The sequence below is a fragment of the Hyperolius riggenbachi genome, chromosome 8 (assembly GCF_040937935.1).
Source record: "Hyperolius riggenbachi isolate aHypRig1 chromosome 8, aHypRig1.pri, whole genome shotgun sequence".
Classification (NCBI taxonomy): Eukaryota; Metazoa; Chordata; class Amphibia; order Anura; family Hyperoliidae; genus Hyperolius; species Hyperolius riggenbachi.
The window spans coordinates 268,090,927-268,110,561 of record NC_090653.1 but is presented as its reverse complement, the minus strand read 5'-3'; the positions used below and the strand labels follow the sequence as shown (position 1 = coordinate 268,110,561).

The window sequence follows — 19,635 nt, the reverse complement described above, 5'->3', positions numbered from 1 at the left end:
TGCGCAGTAGAGCGGCCCGACGGAGATCGGCTATTTTCGCCTATCTCCGTGCAGAGAACCGGTACTGCGCCTGCGCTGGAGTGCGGGAGGTAAATATTTATATTGCCGCCGCTCCGGGAGGATTTTCTCCGCCACCGTGGGACACAGGAGGACGGGGGAAGCCTCGATAGGATCCGGAGGATTCCTCCTACCTGTAAGAAACTACAGTATATGTTTCTATCGGCAACACACCTTTATTCCGACACCAGCAACTCATTAGTAAGAGCTGCAAACACGACTTACATCCCAGCAAAACAGCATCGGAGATAGAACTTCTTTAGGCGTCTTCCAAGTTCCAAAGTGTTTATTCAGTAAACAGATATACAGATACAGTTTGTTACATCTTAGCAAAGCAGATTATTCTGTAGTAAGTCTTTTGCGTTACAGATTCTTGATTCCCTTGCATGGAATCAGGTTTCTTCTTATGTCTATCCTAAGTTACATCTAACTACCTAGCCCTGAGGCCTACCTATCTAATATATACAGCATACGTTATATCAGATTACATAAATAAAGGAAAGTAATTAGGGTTCCAGTCAGTACATAGAGAGCGTGAAAGTAAGAGTGCTTTCCGTTGGCCCATCATGAACCTTAATACTGACCAGGAAAGAGTTAACTGTGTCATCATCTGAACCATCCCCCTAAACCTATAATTGGTTCAGATCCCTCATAGGGTAATAACACACACCTACTCAATTAATATTCTGAGTGTCCCCTACTCTACATACAAAGAATGCCATGTTTGGTAAATATTGGCCTCGGTTTTTCCCTTTGCAGTCTGAAAGTCGGTACATTTGAACAGATAATGTTCCTGTCCTTCGGACGAGGACAATCTGCTTCTGGTAAAGGTCTTCATAATTTCTCTCAGAGAAATGATGCTTAAAGAGACCCTGTGCAAATCAAGCCTTTCAACTAACTCAGTTCAAAAAACGGAGGCCTGCATATAATACTTAAATTATAACAATCCCCCCCTAAAAGGCTTGATCTGCAGATTCCTGCTTCTGAACCCATCAGTACCTGGTTTCTTTTCTTTATGTTTCACTTTTCGATGCCGTGCTCACACACCTTCTCTGCTCTAGGTGGTTATCCCAGTGCTGGGCCGAAATTACGCATGAGCGTAATTACTAGTGTTGGGCGAACACCTGGATGTTCGGGTCCGTTCTGCCGAACATGGGCCAGATGTTCGGCATGTTCGGCCCGAACCCCGAACTCAATGGAAGTCAATGGGACCCCCGAACATGCCGCTTTTGGGGGCCCTATGGGGTCGCAGGCATAAGGGGGGAGCATGCCCCGATCGCGCGGGGGGGGGGGGGGGTGTCGGAAATTCCCCCCACCCCCTCCGCTAGCGCTCCCCTCTCTGCCCGCTTCCCCATAAAAAAAGTTTGCGGAAAGTTAATAGTACCTGGTGGCTGGCTGGCTAGCTGGCAGTGGTGAGATGAGTGAGGAGGAGTCCGACTAGGAGACGCGTTGAGGCCGGGCAGCGGGCGGTTCAGCGGTAGTACCCTTGTGGTACTTCCGCCCTTTCTCTGACCTCACGTCCTCTACGTGATGACGCATACGAGGGTACGCGTGACGCGTACCCTCGTATGCGTCATCACGTAGAGGACGTGAGGTCGGAGAAAGGGCGGAAGTACCACAAGGGTACTACCGCTGAACCGCCCGCTGCCCGGCCTCAACGCGTCTCCTAGTCACTGCCAGCCAGCCACCAGGTACTATTAACTTTCCGCAAACTTTTTTTATGGGGAAGCGGGCAGAGGGGGGAGCGCTAGCGGAGGGGGTGGGGGGAATTTACGACCCCCGCACCGCGATCGGGGCATGCTCCCCCCTTATGCCTGCGACCCCATAGGGGGGCCGTATTCGGGCAAACAGGGGCCCTGTTCGGGGGGCATTGAGTAGTTTGGGCGAACCCGAACTAAAAGGCCGAACACCATCAGGTGTTCGGTCGAACTCGAACAGCACCCGAACAGGGTGATGTTCTGCAGAACCCGAACAGTGGCGAACACTGTTCGCCCAACACTAGTAATTACGCATCGTAATTCAATGCAAATTTACGCGTAAGCGCTATGCGTAATTTACGGTCTTACGCGTAATTATTTATGCGTAAGCAGTAAAGTGGTATCGTAATTACGCTGTCTACCGTAATTGCTAGGTATGCGTAATTTTACGCGTAATTACTAATGTAAAAACTCCCCTTTTCTAAGAGTAGCCAATCAGTCAACATCCTAAGCAACCAATAGTATCTTCTCCCGCCCTTCAGTATATAAGCGTACATTTTGACGCATACGAATGATGTGTACGCAATAGCTGTCACATTGACGGCTATTGCGTACACATCGTCCCTATGTGTAAAAAAATACGCATTAATGGGTATTACGGCACTACGCGTAACATCGTAGCGTTAAGTGCCTACATTACGATATCCTTACGCATAACTGCGTAAGTTTGCGCGTAATTACAGTGATGACCCATAGATAATTTAGTACGCCGTAACCGTAATTGCGTAATTGCGTAGAATTACGCGTAATGACCCGTAAGCGTAGATTTTTCCATTACGACCAGCACTGGGTTATCCCTGGGAGAGAGGGCAAGACCTCTTGGCCTTCCTGTAATCAGGCTCTCTGGGGATGCCCTACTTCTAAGTCCCTCTATACCACATTCTCAGCATTTGCATCACTTGCGTATCACTTTCACACTTGCATGATCACAGAAAAGTGAAACGTGGTTTGTCTGTTAAACAACGGAGCAGTGCCAGGTGCCTTCTGAAAGAGCACCTTTAAACAATCAGCTCCATCATAGGTACTGCTACAACTTATACCCGTAACTCTGTATATCCCTTAATTTGGAAATATAGGTTCATGAGATTGTTTATGAGGCACCAATCTCTTAACCGTGTTAATTTGTTTGCGTAATTTCACCCACAAACTCTAAACTAATGATTCCCAAGATTGCCACCCCCATTACTACGACCAGTGGATGAAGGAAGAAATTTTGAATTGTAGAGGCCCAGTCCGAATGTCCCTGAAATATCGCCAGAAACCTTTTCCACCAGGTCAGACTGGAACTCACCTGATTATATTTGTGTTCAACCTCTTTAAGATCCCCTTGATCATGATGAAATATCACCTCTAGTTTAGTGTTCTGTTTGTTTAACCGTTTTAACAAAGTGTGATCTTGTGTCAAAACCTGTACCCATTTGTCCCATGGCGTGTTATCCCTCAGGATGGGCACTTCCGGTGGAGCTTTGAACTTTAGAGTTCTCCTAACAATTTGAGGAATAGCGTAGTCAAACCTTGATGACTTGATCCATACGGGATCTCCGCTCACACAATATGTTCCCCTTGAAAGATCAACCTTATCGGAACAATTATGAAAATACTCTATGTGTGTTGTGCGTTAACTGTTCCAAAACCAAGTTCAGATGATGTTGGGTACCCACATTCTGTTGTCCCAATGTGCCTAATTGTTGAATGACCTCCATCATACCCTCTATGTCTACACTGTTTGCTACCCCCATGCCAGCGCCCATGCCTCTGAAGAGTGTATCTGCTAAATCCCGGGACCTTCTTCTGGCTACACTATTCCCTGTGGAATGTGCCCATGACATAAAAGCCTGTACCAGGGTGGCAGCGACAGTGCTGCAGTTAGGGTAGATATTAGATATTACCCACTTCTCTAAGTTAATCTGCCAAGTGATCAATTGAAGCTTGGCCTCCATGATAACTGGAGTCGCCCTCAGTTGATTTGACTGAAAAGGGCCACTCTTTACAACTTGATGTGTATCACATGACGGTAGGTGGGGTTCCTGGGTAGTCACTGACAGGGTGACTACCTGAGCTTTAGGAATTGTGGGAACCCCCACTTTTACTATCACGGTTCCCCTTCTCATTATGCAAGATCTATTTGGACCTTTAAACTCTAGGGACTGTGGAATGCAAAAAACGTATGTCCATGGTCCTTCATCCTCCCGGACTAAGGGTGCTATTTTTAAACTCCCCCGTTTTAGTCCCATCACCCTTCCATCATAGAGAGTCCCCGGGGTTCTACCTGATGTATCACAGGATTCTACCTCTCTACTCCAAAAAGTCCCCTGATCCATTAAACTCACGTTTCATGCGAACCCTTGTGGCCCTCCACAGAAGAATACGGTAGGTACTCTTTCTTCTGGGAAATTGATTAGCATATCAATGACGAAAGATGTTCCCAACTGTCCTGATTGGACCTTTGCCCCCCCTTATGTCCTGCGGCAAAATGCATACCTTAGGTCAGGAAGAATGTACTCTCTGCAACCTTTCAATTAAAAGTACCTCCTCACTTACCCATCTAACATGAGGATAAGTGCTTGAATATGGACTGTGTGGTATTGTCTCGTGTTGTGACCCCTGTATTGAGGATGTTACCTGTGTGGACTCTCCCTTCCTTGGGATTGCTCTCTCCACCCTCTTGGTCACCTGGAAATGTGGCTGGATCTCGATTTTTACTTCTTGTTTCGAGAACCAAAACCCCTCGGCTTTCCAGCCTTTACGTGTATAGAGGTGTCTCAGAGACACCCTCTGTTGGTAGCTCCAGAGTGTGAAATTGTTCCCTGCGTCTCTCCTGTAGGAGAAGTGAGGCTTACTGCTTGTTTCTCTCCAATCTAGAACCATCTCACTCTGGATAACCAAGACAAGGTAACCCTAAACAACACACTCCACCTTTTGCATGTACCCATTGTACTGCAATGTACCTTTTAACAAAACTTTGGATCGGTGCATTAGTTCTGGGAGTGTGACATTCCAGAGCATAGTTGCGCTGCCGTTCACATCACCCCTCCAGCACACCTGACCCTTCATACCTTTCACCAACATTGTGCCATGAAATTTGTTTGCACCTGGCACTAGTAATCTATTCCTCCTTCCCTGCTTGGTCCCCACGTGCCAATCAGAGGAAAGTGGAAGAGGATCAGCCTCTTTTTCTCCAAACATTAACATGCATGGGCCTGGTGTTCTCATTAACCCCTTGTTGTTCATGAGAATGTCCTCTCTTCGGTCTCCTAGGACTGAATGGCAGCCTAGGATCACCATCAGCACGGTACTCTTCATTATAAAAGCACCTTCTTGGGAAAGAAAAACATTAGCAAGTTGCATTATGCTTTGCTCGGTCTGTTTTTTTAGTCTCTTTCCGATCTCAGAAATCTCGCTGTTCTCCAAACTCGGAATGGCATCTGGAACCTTTCGCTTATCCGACTGACATCTCTGTCTCGGCTGCCAGCACCTCAGCTTTCTTGCTTCCATATTGCCAAACTCCTGAAATCGAAATACAAACAAATCAATTCTTATTAATGTTTCGGGTTTCGTCCTGCGGCTTGTACTCTGTACACTTTAAATTGATCAATATATACCGTAATTGATCTCGTTGCTTTATGGTTCTCATAAACTCTGTTTACTCTTTTTGGTAGGCTGGAGCTAAACTTCTCTCCCCTACCTAAGTACTATCCTAAGTACCTACCTGTTTAAAAATGACATTTGTAAATGCACACTTGACATTTTAGCATCTTTATACATTCCAGAAAACTAGCCTCCTGCAACATACACCCTCGGATGCTAGCGAGAAAAAAAACACACCCAAGAAGAAAATACCACAGCAGTATGTGAAATCTCCTCCACCGCAGAAAAAGAAACTAAAATCATCTTGGACATACTGACGGAAAGAAAAAAAACACGCACTTAACCCTGTGTCATCACACCTCTTCCCATAGAACTCCAATCTTATGACGGCTGAAAAAACCATCCTGCACAGGACGAATCTTTCCACAATTACACAGAAACCTCAAAAAAACAGAATCAAATCATCCTTCTGTTCTATAACCTACGAGGGAGGCACTAGCCTTCACTATATAGCCTTAGCTACGCCACTATAAATACTTCAAACTTTACTTGTAGCATAAAACTATGCCTGGAATGTGGAGAGACAAAGAAAAAACTGAACAAATCTTCCAGCTGTTAGCATATGTCCGCAGACACAAAACACCTTAACCATGCACCCCCCAATCTGTAGAGAGGGGGGTGGGGCCACTGTATTGGCCCCCCAACTAAACCTACACTCAGGGGTGCAGCTAAGGTTTTTGTGGCCCCAAGCGGACTGTAGTAAGTGGCCCTATCCTGGCGAAAAATGGGTGTGGCTATCCCGCATAAGTGGACGTGGCCATTACATGTGGGTGGGGCGGGAGGGCGGATTGGGGCGGGGCTGTTTGCGGGGAAAAATTGATGTGGGGGTGATTGAGGTGCGCGCGAAAGATGGGCGTGGCCATGACATTGTATGGGCGGAGCTTAACCGTAGCACAGCAAATATAGCCAACTATGACCAGTAAATTATAAATGCAGCAACAGTTACCCCAGACACCAGAAAATAAAAACGCAATTTGTGCAACATTTCAGCAGAAAACAAACGCAATTTGTGCAACATTTCAGCAGAAAACAAACAGAATTTGGGCCACATTTCAGCAGAAATCAAACGCAATTTGGGCCACATTTCAGCAGAAATCAAACGCAATTTGGGCCACATTTCAGCAGAAATCAAACGCAATTTGGGCACATTTTCAGCAGAAATCAAACGCAATTTGGGCACATTTTCAGCAGAAATCAAACGCAAATTAGGGCACAGTTCAGCAGAAATCAAACGCAATTAGGGCACAGTTCAGCAGAAATCAAACGCAATTAGGGCACATTTTCAGCAGAAATCAAATGCAATTAGGGCCACATTTCAGCAGAAATCAAACGCAATTAGGGCACAGTTCAGCAGAAATCAAACGCAATTAGGGCACAGTTGAGCAGAAATCAAATGCAATTAGGGCAAATTTTCAGCAGATAAACGCAATTAGGGCACATTTTCAGCAGATATCAAACGCAATTAGGGCTGCAAAAAGAAAAGAATTTACTCACCTGGCAGGCTGGCACTGGCAGAAGTCTTCTCTTCCCGTCTGCTCTCCTGGCCGGCTCCTCAGGCGCGCAGTTCCCACGGAGCTCCCTCCCTCCTCCAATCTCCCGCACTGATTGAATACAGGGCTACGGGAAGATGGCCACTCGAAGCCCTGTACTGGAGACATAAATAGTCTCCAGAGCAGGGCTTCGGCGGCGGCCATCTTCCCGTAGCCCTGCTCTGTTCTGCCAGCCCCTGTGGGAAAACAGTGACATCACGCCGACGTCACGGAGCCGCCGAGGCCCCTAAGACCTTGAGGCCCCAAGCGGCCGCGTTGTCTGCTTGGTGCCTCGCGGCGCCCCTGCCTACACTCTGCAATACATGAAAATAAAAAGACACATGACACTGAACTATGCAAGTTAAAAAAAAATAACACATGTAGCACCGAACTGGAACCAGCTCTATGTAAGCTCTACACCGGAGCTGTAACCGACCTTTCCCCCCACCACTCATGGGAGGGGGAAGAAGTACGCAGCCACCAACCTAACATAGCAGCTGCACATAACACACAGAAAACATTATCAAATTACTGTATACCACCACAAGACAGACACTGCTGTATAACCAAATAAACAAAACTGCATACTCGCCTGTTCCTTGAGACGTTTCCCCTCGAATGACCATTCGGTACAGCAGTGGTCAAGTTTTGCTCGCGAAGCTCTGGACGCACTCGGGACACTGAAACCCGTGTTCAGCTGATCCTTTCCACTACGGCACTTGCCAAGCCGCTGCCCGGGAAAGCCCACCCCGATCTGTTGTGGCATTAGCTGTGTGTACCTCACAGCTATATTATTCAGTCCATGAACCTTCGCCGCTGTAATTACTCGAACGTAATTCCGTGCGCCCGGCTTCCTCGCAGCACCACTTATCTCTTCTTGATAAGTTTCCAGCGTCTCAGCGTCTTCTCCACTTGTTACTGTGAAAGTCCTGGAAAAACTAGATAACAGACTGACATCTGGCCCGGTCCTTTTCTGTCTTGACTGCTAGACAGCACTGGGTTCACGGCACCACTGTAGGAAACTATATGTTTCTATCGGCAACACACCTTTATTCCGGCACCAGCAACTCATAAGTAAGAGCTGCAAACACGACTCTCATCACAGCAAAACAGCATCGGAAATAGAACTTCTTTAGGCATCATCCAAGTTCCAAAGTGTTTATTCAGTAAACAGATATACCGATACAGTTCGTTACATCTTAGCAAAGCAGATTATTCTGTAGTAAGTCTTTTGCGTTACAGCTTCTTGATTCCCTTGCATGGAATCAGGTTTCTTCTTATGTCTATCCTACATTACATCTAACTACCTAGCCCTGAGGCCTACCTATCTAATATATTACAGATTACATAAATAAAGGAAAGTAATTAGGGTTCCAGCCAGTAGATAGAGAGCGTGAAACTAAGAGTGCGCTCCGTTGGCCCATCATGAACCTTAATACTGACCAGGAAAGAGTTAACTGTGTCATCATCTGAACCATCCCCCTAAACCTATAATTGGTTCAGATCTCTCATAGGGTAATAACACACACCTACTCAATTAATATTCTGAGTGTCCCCTACTCTACATACAAAGAATGCCATGTTTGGTAAATATTGGCCTCTGTTTTCCCCTTTGAAGTCTGAAAGTTGGTACATTTGAACAGATAATATATTCCAAACGGTCAGGAGCACCACTGCAGGCTCAAAATGAAAATGTAGGTGTGCCAAAATCCTCACCCCGGTACCCAAGGGGTCACAACATCCACTCCAAAGAAGGACCGGCACCACACCAAGGAATTATAGCTCTTCAAGGTTTAATCAAACACATGTTAGCAACGACAGACTGCTGTTTCGACCCTCCTGGGTCTTTGTCAAGTTGCAGGAATCATATAACACCAAATAACATACAAACATACATATATAGTGAGTTAACCCGCCCACAGAGGGGCCTGGTGACCAATCCTGAGAGCGCCTTAATGGAGGACCTGATGGGAGACTGACCACCCTACTACACACCAATAGCAACTCAGCATTTCAAAATGTCACTCACCAATCAGGGTAAAGCGGCGAGTTCCCCGCTGTCAAAGTGTCGGCGGTGCGCATCATAGCAAAGCCGCTACCTCAAACGGAGCAGGCAGTATGACTTCCTAGTCATGTGATCAAATCACATGACTTGAGTCAGATGGCAAAATACAGCCAATCATGTGCGCCCCCCTTTCACAGCATACACAGCCTCCGCATCAGAGCGGTGGGAGGTGCCCAAGCGGCCCAGGATACCGCCCATGTAACCATACCTACATAGACGCTCCACAATACATACAGGCCGCCGCACTCACCACACCACGCGGAGTTAAAGGGGAACCCTGCCAGTCTCTCCCACTGCGCTCTCCACATTGGTCTGAAAGAAATAAAATAATAAAATATCACTCATCAAACATTAAAGAGTAGAAAACCTAATAGAAAATGTACAATATACAATACAAGGCAGACTAGCAGAGGACTCATATTAATTAGACGCAGAAACTCAGGTCAAGCTCCCTATTCAGCCCTGCTCTCCCCCTTGCGTCCAACCTTCTGATCCATCCCGCCTCCCTACGAAGCAATTCTTTGAGCCTATTCCCCCCCCCGCCACTGTGGTGATACCCCATCAATGGCCATAACCCTTAACTGAGAAACATTATGTCCAAAGTTAATAAAATGATCAGATACTGCCTGTCCTGTAGTGCCATTCCTAATAGCTGACTTATGGGCTGAGATCCTAACCTTAAGGCACTGAGTAGTCATGCCAACATATATAAAACTGCATGGGCATTTAATCAAATATACCACGTGATTTGAATCACAAGTGTAATGGCCCCTAACATGATACTCAGTGCCCAGGGTAGGATGTTGGAATACATTACTCCTAATGACACTATTGCACATGTGACAGGACAGGCAGGGAAACATACCAGTTCTCGACGAACAGGATTGTACCGGGGGAGCCGATTTGACACGTAATTTATCTCGCAGCGTGGGCGCACGTCGAAAAGACATCATAGGGGGGCTCCTGAACTCAGGAACCCTTGGAAAACCATCCCGTAGAAGATGCCAATGTTTCCGCAATGAACGTGCCACAACGTCACTACAGACGTTATATGTGGACACGAAGGGAATACGTGGTATCCCCCTAGTGTTACGCTTGCGTCGTTGTTTTCGCCCCTGCGAGGCCTCCAACGGATACCCCCTGGAGCGAAATTTGTTTATCAATTCACTTTTGCGTGATACACATATGTCAGGCTCACTTACAATCCTGTCTATTCTAGACAGTTGACTACCCGGAATTCCATCCTTCACTCCTGCTGGATGAAAGCTATTATAGTGAAGGGTGGAGTTCCTGTCCGTCGGTTTGGTATATAAGTCAGTCCAAATCACTCCCTGCCTATTACACACCAGAACATCAAGAAATGGAATACACTCCAAACTCCAATTTGCTGTGAGTTTGATATGTGGGCATTGAAGATGTACTTCCCGAATAAATTCATCAAGGGCACAACGTGGCCCCCTCCACATGCAAAACACGTCATCAATGTACCGCCACCAACAAAGGGCATGTTTGCGATACAGTGGGTTCAAATACACGAATGTCTCCTCGTATAATCCCATAAATAAGTTTGCATAGGAGGGGGCCACGTTAGAACCCATGGCGGTCCCACGTAACTGTCTGTAGAACCGCCCTCCAAATTCAAAATAGTTCTCTTGCAACACAATTTCCAACAACCGTATCAGAAATCTACGCTGAGCATTACTGCAATCTGTCTGTGTCATAATGTACCAATCTACCGCCTCTACACCTCCATCATGTGGGATGGAGGTGTAGAGGCTCTCGACGTCTAATGTGACCAAAGCCACACCCTCATCAAGGGATGGCAGTGACTTTAACTTGGCTAGGAACATACTGGTGTCCCTAAGGTAGGAGTCCAGAGTCTGAACCATAGGCTGTAAGAGTCTATCGAGATACTTGGCCAGTGGAACAAATACCGATCCCACACCCGCCACAATAGGACGTCCAGGAGGATGAAGTAAAGTTTTATGAATTTTGGGAAGTATATATATATGTGGCGTGGTGGGATTAGCTTGCTGTAGATAATTAAATAATGGCTCATCAATTAAGCCACTGACCAAAGCATCTCGCAGAACAGCCAAGATACGTCTCTGTATCCTAGGTAAGGGATCATGTTGCAATGCCTCATATACACACACATCAGAAAGTTGTCTCTCGATTTCTCCATCATAATGACTCCTATCTAACACAACCACAGCTCCCCCTTTGTCTGCAGGACAAATGACAATATCAGCATTATTCTTTAAGGTTTGCAAAGCGGATTTCTCATTTTTAGATAAATTGTGTGAAGTATGGAATACTCCATCCCTGAAGTCCCGCTCAATCTTAGACATGTCCTCAGTTACTCTAGCAATAAAATTATCAATAATGACATGGCTAGATGGAGTAAATGAGCTCTTATTGCGTAAACCTGCATCCTTCAGTCGTAACACATCATGTTCTGCATTCACAGAGACACTAGGAAAAGCAGGTATACTGCTAAAATAATGTTTAAGCTTCAGGGCCCGAAAAAATCGAAACAGATCTTGATCAAGTTCAAAAAAATCAGGGAGGAAAGTTTGACTGAAGGAAAGACCAAAATTGAGCACATGCTCCTCAGTCTTGGTTAATGTATGGGAGGATATATTTACCACCAGGTTGTCATTGTTCATCTGCCCCTCCTGGGCCTGAGGTTCATCGGGTTCCTGGGCGGTTTGTTTTTGATTCCTCCGCCGGTACCCGCCAGCCCCCCCTCCGCTTCCTCCTTCTTGGGGGTGAGCCGGGGAAACGTCCCTTGATGTAGATATATCCTCAGAGCCAGATGATCCAACACCCGAACCTGCACCACCAGGTTGACCTCTGCCAGGATTTCTTCTTTGACGTCTTTGCGGTCTATTCTGTATAGGGGTAACCTGTTTCTGCCATGGATATACATATCCGGACACATAGTCCGTTTTATCTCTATTAAATTTCAGACGTTTAGCCTCCTCCTGGGTTTTAAGATAATCAGCCAACTTTTTCTCCAACATCTCCATAAATTTGATGTAATCATCTTGTGGCATCAAATCTTTAATCTGTTTCAGGACTGGCTCCATCTTGTCATCAAGAATTGGCAGCTCTTGTTGTATCCTTACAATAGTATGTAGCATCGAGTCATAAGAGGCTTTGCTCCAGATTTTTACCCATACATCGCAGAAATCTGTATCTTTAGGGAAAAGCAGGGGAGCTACATGTGCACGAACTGCACGAGGTATTCTTCGTGCCCTGCAATATTCAGCCAAAGTTTTGGCATGTACCTCCAGATTGATCTTAGATCTCCTCAGGGACTCATACTCCACCTGAAGTGGTTTCACATCTGGTTTCAGGAGAAAAGGAGTGCCAGATTCAATGGACGCCAGGATTGATGCAGCCTGAGTCCCTGAATAAAAGAAAGTGTCCTCTGCTGCCGTCTCAGTATCAGCCATGGTGCTCACTGTAGTGGGTACAATGTAATATATTCCAAACGGTCAGGAGCACCACTGCAGGCTCAAAATGAAAATGTAGGTGTGCCAAAATCATCACCCCGGTACCCAAGGGGTCACAACATCCACTCCAAAGAAGGACCGGCACCACACCAAGGAATTATAGCTCTTCAAGGTTTAATCAAACACATGTTAGCAACGACAGACTGCTGTTTCGACCCTCCTGGGTCTTTGTCAAGTTGCAGGAATCATATAACACCAAATAACATACAAACATACATATATAGTGAGTTAACCCGCCCACAGAGGGGCCTGGTGACCAATCCTGAGAGCGCCTTAATGGAGGACCTGATGGGAGACTGACCACCCTACTACACACCAATAGCAACTCAGCATTTCAAAATGTCACTCACCAATCAGGGTAAAGCGGCGAGTTCCCCGCTGTCAAAGTGTCGGCGGTGCGCATCATAGCAAAGCCGCTACCTCAAACGGAGCAGGCAGTATGACTTCCTAGTCATGTGATCAAATCACATGACTTGAGTCAGATGGCAAAATACAGCCAATCATGTGCGCCCCCCTTTCACAGCATACACAGCCTCCGCATCAGAGCGGTGGGAGGTGCCCAAGCGGCCCAGGATACCGCCCATGTAACCATACCTACATAGACGCTCCACAATACATACAGGCCGCCGCACTCACCACACAACGCGGAGTTAAAGGGGAACCCTGCCAGTCTCTCCCACTGCGCTCTCCACATTGGTCTGAAAGAAATAAAATAATAAAATATCACTCATCAAACATTAAAGAGTAGAAAACCTAATAGAAAATGTACAATATACAATACAAGGCAGACTAGCAGAGGACTCATATTAATTAGACGCAGAAACTCAGGTCAAGCTCCCTATTCAGCCCTGCTCTCCCCCTTGCGTCCAACCTTCTGATCCATCCCGCCTCCCTACGAAGCAATTCTTTGAGCCTATTCCCCCCCCGCCACTGTGGTGATACCCCATCAATGGCCATAACCCTTAACTGAGAAACATTATGTCCAAAGTTAATAAAATGATCAGATACTGCCTGTCCTGTAGTGCCATTCCTAATAGCTGACTTATGGGCTGAGATCCTAACCTTAAGGCACTGAGTAGTCATGCCAACATATATAAAACTGCATGGGCATTTAATCAAATATACCACGTGATTTGAATCACAAGTGTAATGGCCCCTAACATGATACTCAGTGCCCAGGGTAGGATGTTGGAATACATTACTCCTAATGACACTATTGCACATGTGACAGGACAGGCAGGGAAACATACCAGTTCTCGACGAACAGGATTGTACCGGGGGAGCCGATTTGACACGTAATTTATCTCGCAGCGTGGGCGCACGTCGAAAAGACATCATAGGGGGGCTCCTGAACTCAGGAACCCTTGGAAAACCATCCCGTAGAAGATGCCAATGTTTCCGCAATGAACGTGCCACAACGTCACTACAGACGTTATATGTGGACACGAAGGGAATACGTGGTATCCCCCTAGTGTTACGCTTGCGTCGTTGTTTTCGCCCCTGCGAGGCCTCCAACGGATACCCCCTGGAGCGAAATTTGTTTATCAATTCACTTTTGCGTGATACACATATGTCAGGCTCACTTACAATCCTGTCTATTCTAGACAGTTGACTACCCGGAATTCCATCCTTCACTCCTGCTGGATGAAAGCTATTATAGTGAAGGGTGGAGTTCCTGTCCGTCGGTTTGCCTGTCCTGTCACATGTGCAATAGTGTCATTAGGAGTAATGTATTCCAACATCCTACCCTGGGCACTGAGTATCATGTTAGGGGCCATTACACTTGTGATTCAAATCACGTGGTATATTTGATTAAATGCCCATGCAGTTTTATATATGTTGGCATGACTACTCAGTGCCTTAAGGTTAGGATCTCAGCCCATAAGTCAGCTATTAGGAATGGCACTACAGGACAGGCAGTATCTGATCATTTTATTAACTTTGGACATAATGTTTCTCAGTTAAGGGTTATGGCCATTGATGGGGTATCACCACAGTGGCGGGGGGGGAATAGGCTCAAAGAATTGCTTCGTAGGGAGGCGGGATGGATCAGAAGGTTGGACGCAAGGGGGAGAGCAGGGCTGAATAGGGAGCTTGACCTGAGTTTCTGCGTCTAATTAATATGAGTCCTCTGCTAGTCTGCCTTGTATTGTATATTGTACATTTTCTATTAGGTTTTCTACTCTTTAATGTTTGATGAGTGATATTTTATTATTTTATTTCTTTCAGACCAATGTGGAGAGCGCAGTGGGAGAGACTGGCAGGGTTCCCCTTTAACTCCGCGTGGTGTGGTGAGTGCGGCGGCCTGTATGTATTGTGGAGCGTCTATGTAGGTATGGTTACATGGGCGGTATCCTGGGCCGCTTGGGCACCTCCCACCGCTCTGATGCGGAGGCTGTGTATGCTGTGAAAGGGGGGCGCACATGATTGGCTGTATTTTGCCATCTGACTCAAGTCATGTGATTTGATCACATGACTAGGAAGTCATACTGCCTGCTCCGTTTGAGGTAGCGGCTTTGCTATGATGCGCACCGCCGACACTTTGACAGCGGGGAACTCGCCGCTTTACCCTGATTGGTGAGTGACATTTTGAAATGCTGAGTTGCTATTGGTGTGTAGTAGGGTGGTCAGTCTCCCATCAGGTCCTCCATTAAGGCGCTCTCAGGATTGGTCACCAGGCCCCTCTGTGGGCGGGTTAACTCACTATATATGTATGTTTGTATGTTATTTGGTGTTATATGATTCCTGCAACTTGACAAAGACCCAGGAGGGTCGAAACAGCAGTCTGTCGTTGCTAACATGTGTTTGATTAAACCTTGAAGAGCTATAATTCCTTGGTGTGGTGCCGGTCCTTCTTTGGAGTGGATGTTGTGACCCCTTGGGTACCGGGGTGAGGATTTTGGCACACCTACATTTTCATTTTGAGCCTGCAGTGGTGCTCCTGACCGTTTGGAATATATTACATTGTACCCACTACAGTGAGCACCATGGCTGATACTGAGACGGCAGCAGAGGACACTTTCTTTTATTCAGGGACTCAGGCTGCATCAATCCTGGCGTCCATTGAATCTGGCACTCCTTTTCTCCTGAAACCAGATGTGAAACCACTTCAGGTGGAGTATGAGTCCCTGAGGAGATCTAAGATCAATCTGGAGGTACATGCCAAAACTTTGGCTGAATATTGCAGGGCACGAAGAATACCTCGTGCAGTTCGTGCACATGTAGCTCCCCTGCTTTTCCCTAAAGATACAGATTTCTGCGATGTATGGGTAAAAATCTGGAACAAAGCCTCTTATGACTCGATGCTACATACTATTGTAAGGATACAACAAGAGCTGCCAATTCTTGATGACAAGATGGAGCCAGTCCTGAAACAGATTAAAGATTTGATGCCACAAGATGATTACATCAAATTTATGGAGATGTTGGAGAAAAAGTTGGCTGATTATCTTAAAACCCAGGAGGAGGCTAAACGTCTGAAATTTAATAGAGATAAAACGGACTATGTGTCCGGATATGTATATCCATGGCAGAAACAGGTTACCCCTATACAGAATAGACCGCAAAGACGTCAAAGAAGAAATCCTGGCAGAGGTCAACCTGGTGGTGCAGGTTCGGGTGTTGGATCATCTGGCTCTGAGGATATATCTACATCAAGGGACGTTTCCCCGGCTCACCCCCAAGAAGGAGGAAGCGGAGGGGGGGCTGGCGGTACCGGCGGAGGAATCAAAAACAAACCGCCCAGGAACCCGATGAACCTCAGGCCCAGGAGGGGCAGATGAACAATGACAACCTGGTGGTAAATATATCCTCCCATACATTAACCAAGACTGAGGAGCATGTGCTCAATTTTGGTCTTTCCTTCAGTCCAACTTTCCTCCCTGATTTTTTTGAACTTGATCAAGATCTGTTTCGATTTTTTCGGGCCCTGAAGCTTAAACATTATTTTAGCAGTATACCTGCTTTTCCTAGTGTCTCTGTGAATGCAGAACATGATGTGTTACGACTGAAGGATGCAGGTTTACGCAATAAGAGCTCATTTACTCCATCTAGCCATGTCATTATTGATAATTTTATTGCTAGAGTAACTGAGGACATGTCTAAGATTGAGCGGGACTTCAGGGATGGAGTATTCCATACTTCACACAATTTATCTAAAAATGAGAAATCCGCTTTGCAAACCTTAAAGAATAATGCTGATATTGTCATTTGTCCTGCAGACAAAGGGGGAGCTGTGGTTGTGTTAGATAGGAGTCATTATGATGGAGAAATCGAGAGACAACTTTCTGATGTGTGTGTATATGAGGCATTGCAACATGATCCCTTACCTAGGATACAGAGACGTATCTTGGCTGTTCTGCGAGATGCTTTGGTCAGTGGCTTAATTGATGAGCCATTATTTAATTATCTACAGCAAGCTAATCCCACCACGCCACATATATATATACTTCCCAAAATTCATAAAACTTTACTTCATCCTCCTGGACGTCCTATTGTGGCGGGTGTGGGATCGGTATTTGTTCCACTGGCCAAGTATCTCGATAGACTCTTACAGCCTATGGTTCAGACTCTGGACTCCTACCTTAGGGACACCAGTATGTTCCTAGCCAAGTTAAAGTCACTGCCATCCCTTGATGAGGGTGTGGCTTTGGTCACATTAGACGTCGAGAGCCTCTACACCTCCATCCCACATGATGGAGGTGTAGAGGCGGTAGATTGGTACATTATGACACAGACAGATTGCAGTAATGCTCAGCGTAGATTTCTGATACGGTTGTTGGAAATTGTGTTGCAAGAGAACTATTTTGAATTTGGAGGGCGGTTCTACAGACAGTTACGTGGGACCGCCATGGGTTCTAACGTGGCCCCCTCCTATGCAAACTTATTTATGGGATTATACGAGGAGACATTCGTGTATTTGAACCCACTGTATCGCAAACATGCCCTTTGTTGGTGGCGGTACATTGATGACGTGTTTTGCATGTGGAGGGGGCCACGTTGTGCCCTTGATGAATTTATTCGGGAAGTACATCTTCAATGCCCACATATCAAACTCACAGCAAATTGGAGTTTGGAGTGTATTCCATTTCTTGATGTTCTGGTGTGTAATAGGCAGGGAGTGATTTGGACTGACTTATATACCAAACCGACGGACAGGAACTCCACCCTTCACTATAATAGCTTTCATCCAGCAGGAGTGAAGGATGGAATTCCGGGTAGTCAACTGTCTAGAATAGACAGGATTGTAAGTGAGCCTGACATATGTGTATCACGCAAAAGTGAATTGATAAACAAATTTCGCTCCAGGGGGTATCCGTTGGAGGCCTCGCAGGGGCGAAAACAACGACGCAAGCGTAACACTAGGGGGATACCACGTATTCCCTTCGTGTCCACATATAACGTCTGTAGTGACGTTGTGGCACGTTCATTGCGGAAACATTGGCATCTTCTACGGGATGGTTTTCCAAGGGTTCCTGAGTTCAGGAGCCCCCCTATGATGTCTTTTCGACGTGCGCCCACGCTGCGAGATAAATTACGTGTCAAATCGGCTCCCCCGGTACAATCCTGTTCGTCGAGAACTGGTATGTTTCCCTGCCTGTCCTGTCACATGTGCAATAGTGTCATTAGGAGTAATGTATTCCAACATCCTACCCTGGGCACTGAGTATCATGTTAGGGGCCATTACACTTGTGATTCAAATCACGTGGTATATTTGATTAAATGCCCATGCAGTTTTATATATGTTGGCATGACTACTCAGTGCCTTAAGGTTAGGATCTCAGCCCATAAGTCAGCTATTAGGAATGGCACTACAGGACAGGCAGTATCTGATCATTTTATTAACTTTGGACATAATGTTTCTCAGTTAAGGGTTATGGCCATTGATGGGGTATCACCACAGTGGCGGGGGGGGAATAGGCTCAAAGAATTGCTTCGTAGGGAGGTGGGATGGATCAGAAGGTTGGACGCAAGGGGGAGAGCAGGGCTGAATAGGGAGCTTGACCTGAGTTTCTGCGTCTAATTAATATGAGTCCTCTGCTAGTCTGCCTTGTATTGTATATTGTACATTTTCTATTAGGTTTTCTACTCTTTAATGTTTGATGAGTGATATTTTATTATTTTATTTCTTTCAGACCAATGTGGAGAGCGCAGTGGGAGAGACTGGCAGGGTTCCCCTTTAACTCCGCGTGGTGTGGTGAGTGCGGCGGCCTGTATGTATTGTGGAGCGTCTATGTAGGTATGGTTACATGGGCGGTATCCTGGGCCGCTTGGGCACCTCCCACCGCTCTGATGCGGAGGCTGTGTATGCTGTGAAAGGGGGGCGCACATGATTGGCTGTATTTTGCCATCTGACTCAAGTCATGTGATTTGATCACATGACTAGGAAGTCATACTGCCTGCTCCGTTTGAGGTAGCGGCTTTGCTATGATGCGCACCGCCGACACTTTGACAGCGGGGAACTCGCCGCTTTACCCTGATTGGTGAGTGACATTTTGAAATGCTGAGTTGCTATTGGTGTGTAGTAGGGTGGTCAGTCTCCCATCAGGTCCTCCATTAAGGCGCTCTCAGGATTGGTCACCAGGCCCCTCTGTGGGCGGGTTAACTCACTATATATGTATGTTTGTATGTTATTTGGTGTTATATGATTCCTGCAACTTGACAAAGACCCAGGAGGGTCGAAACAGCAGTCTGTCGTTGCTAACATGTGTTTGATTAAACCTTGAAGAGCTATAATTCCTTGGTGTGGTGCCGGTCCTTCTTTGGAGTGGATTTGAACAGATAATGTTACTGTCCTTCGGACGAGGACAATCTGCTTCTGGTAAAGGTGTTCATAATTTCTCTCTGAGAAATTATGCTTAAAGAGACCCTGTGCAAATTAAGCAAATTAAGCCTTTCAACTAACTCAGTTCAAATAACTGAGGCCTACATATAATACTTAAATTATAACACTACCGAGGTGAGTACCCCCCAGGGGATGTTTTTAGTTACAGTTCCTCTTTAAACTTGAGAGCCAACTACATTTGACTAATACTACTACTATTAAAAAAAGGTCATTC

General features: G+C 46.2%; 1 protein-coding gene across 1 annotated transcript in view; it reads right to left on the bottom strand.

The window, feature by feature from the left end:
* The window catches only part of LOC137528559 (ficolin-1-B-like), a 92,025-nt gene that overhangs the window by 24,776 nt on the left and 47,614 nt on the right, over nucleotides 1-19,635 (bottom strand). The gene's annotated exons all lie outside the window — the stretch shown is intronic.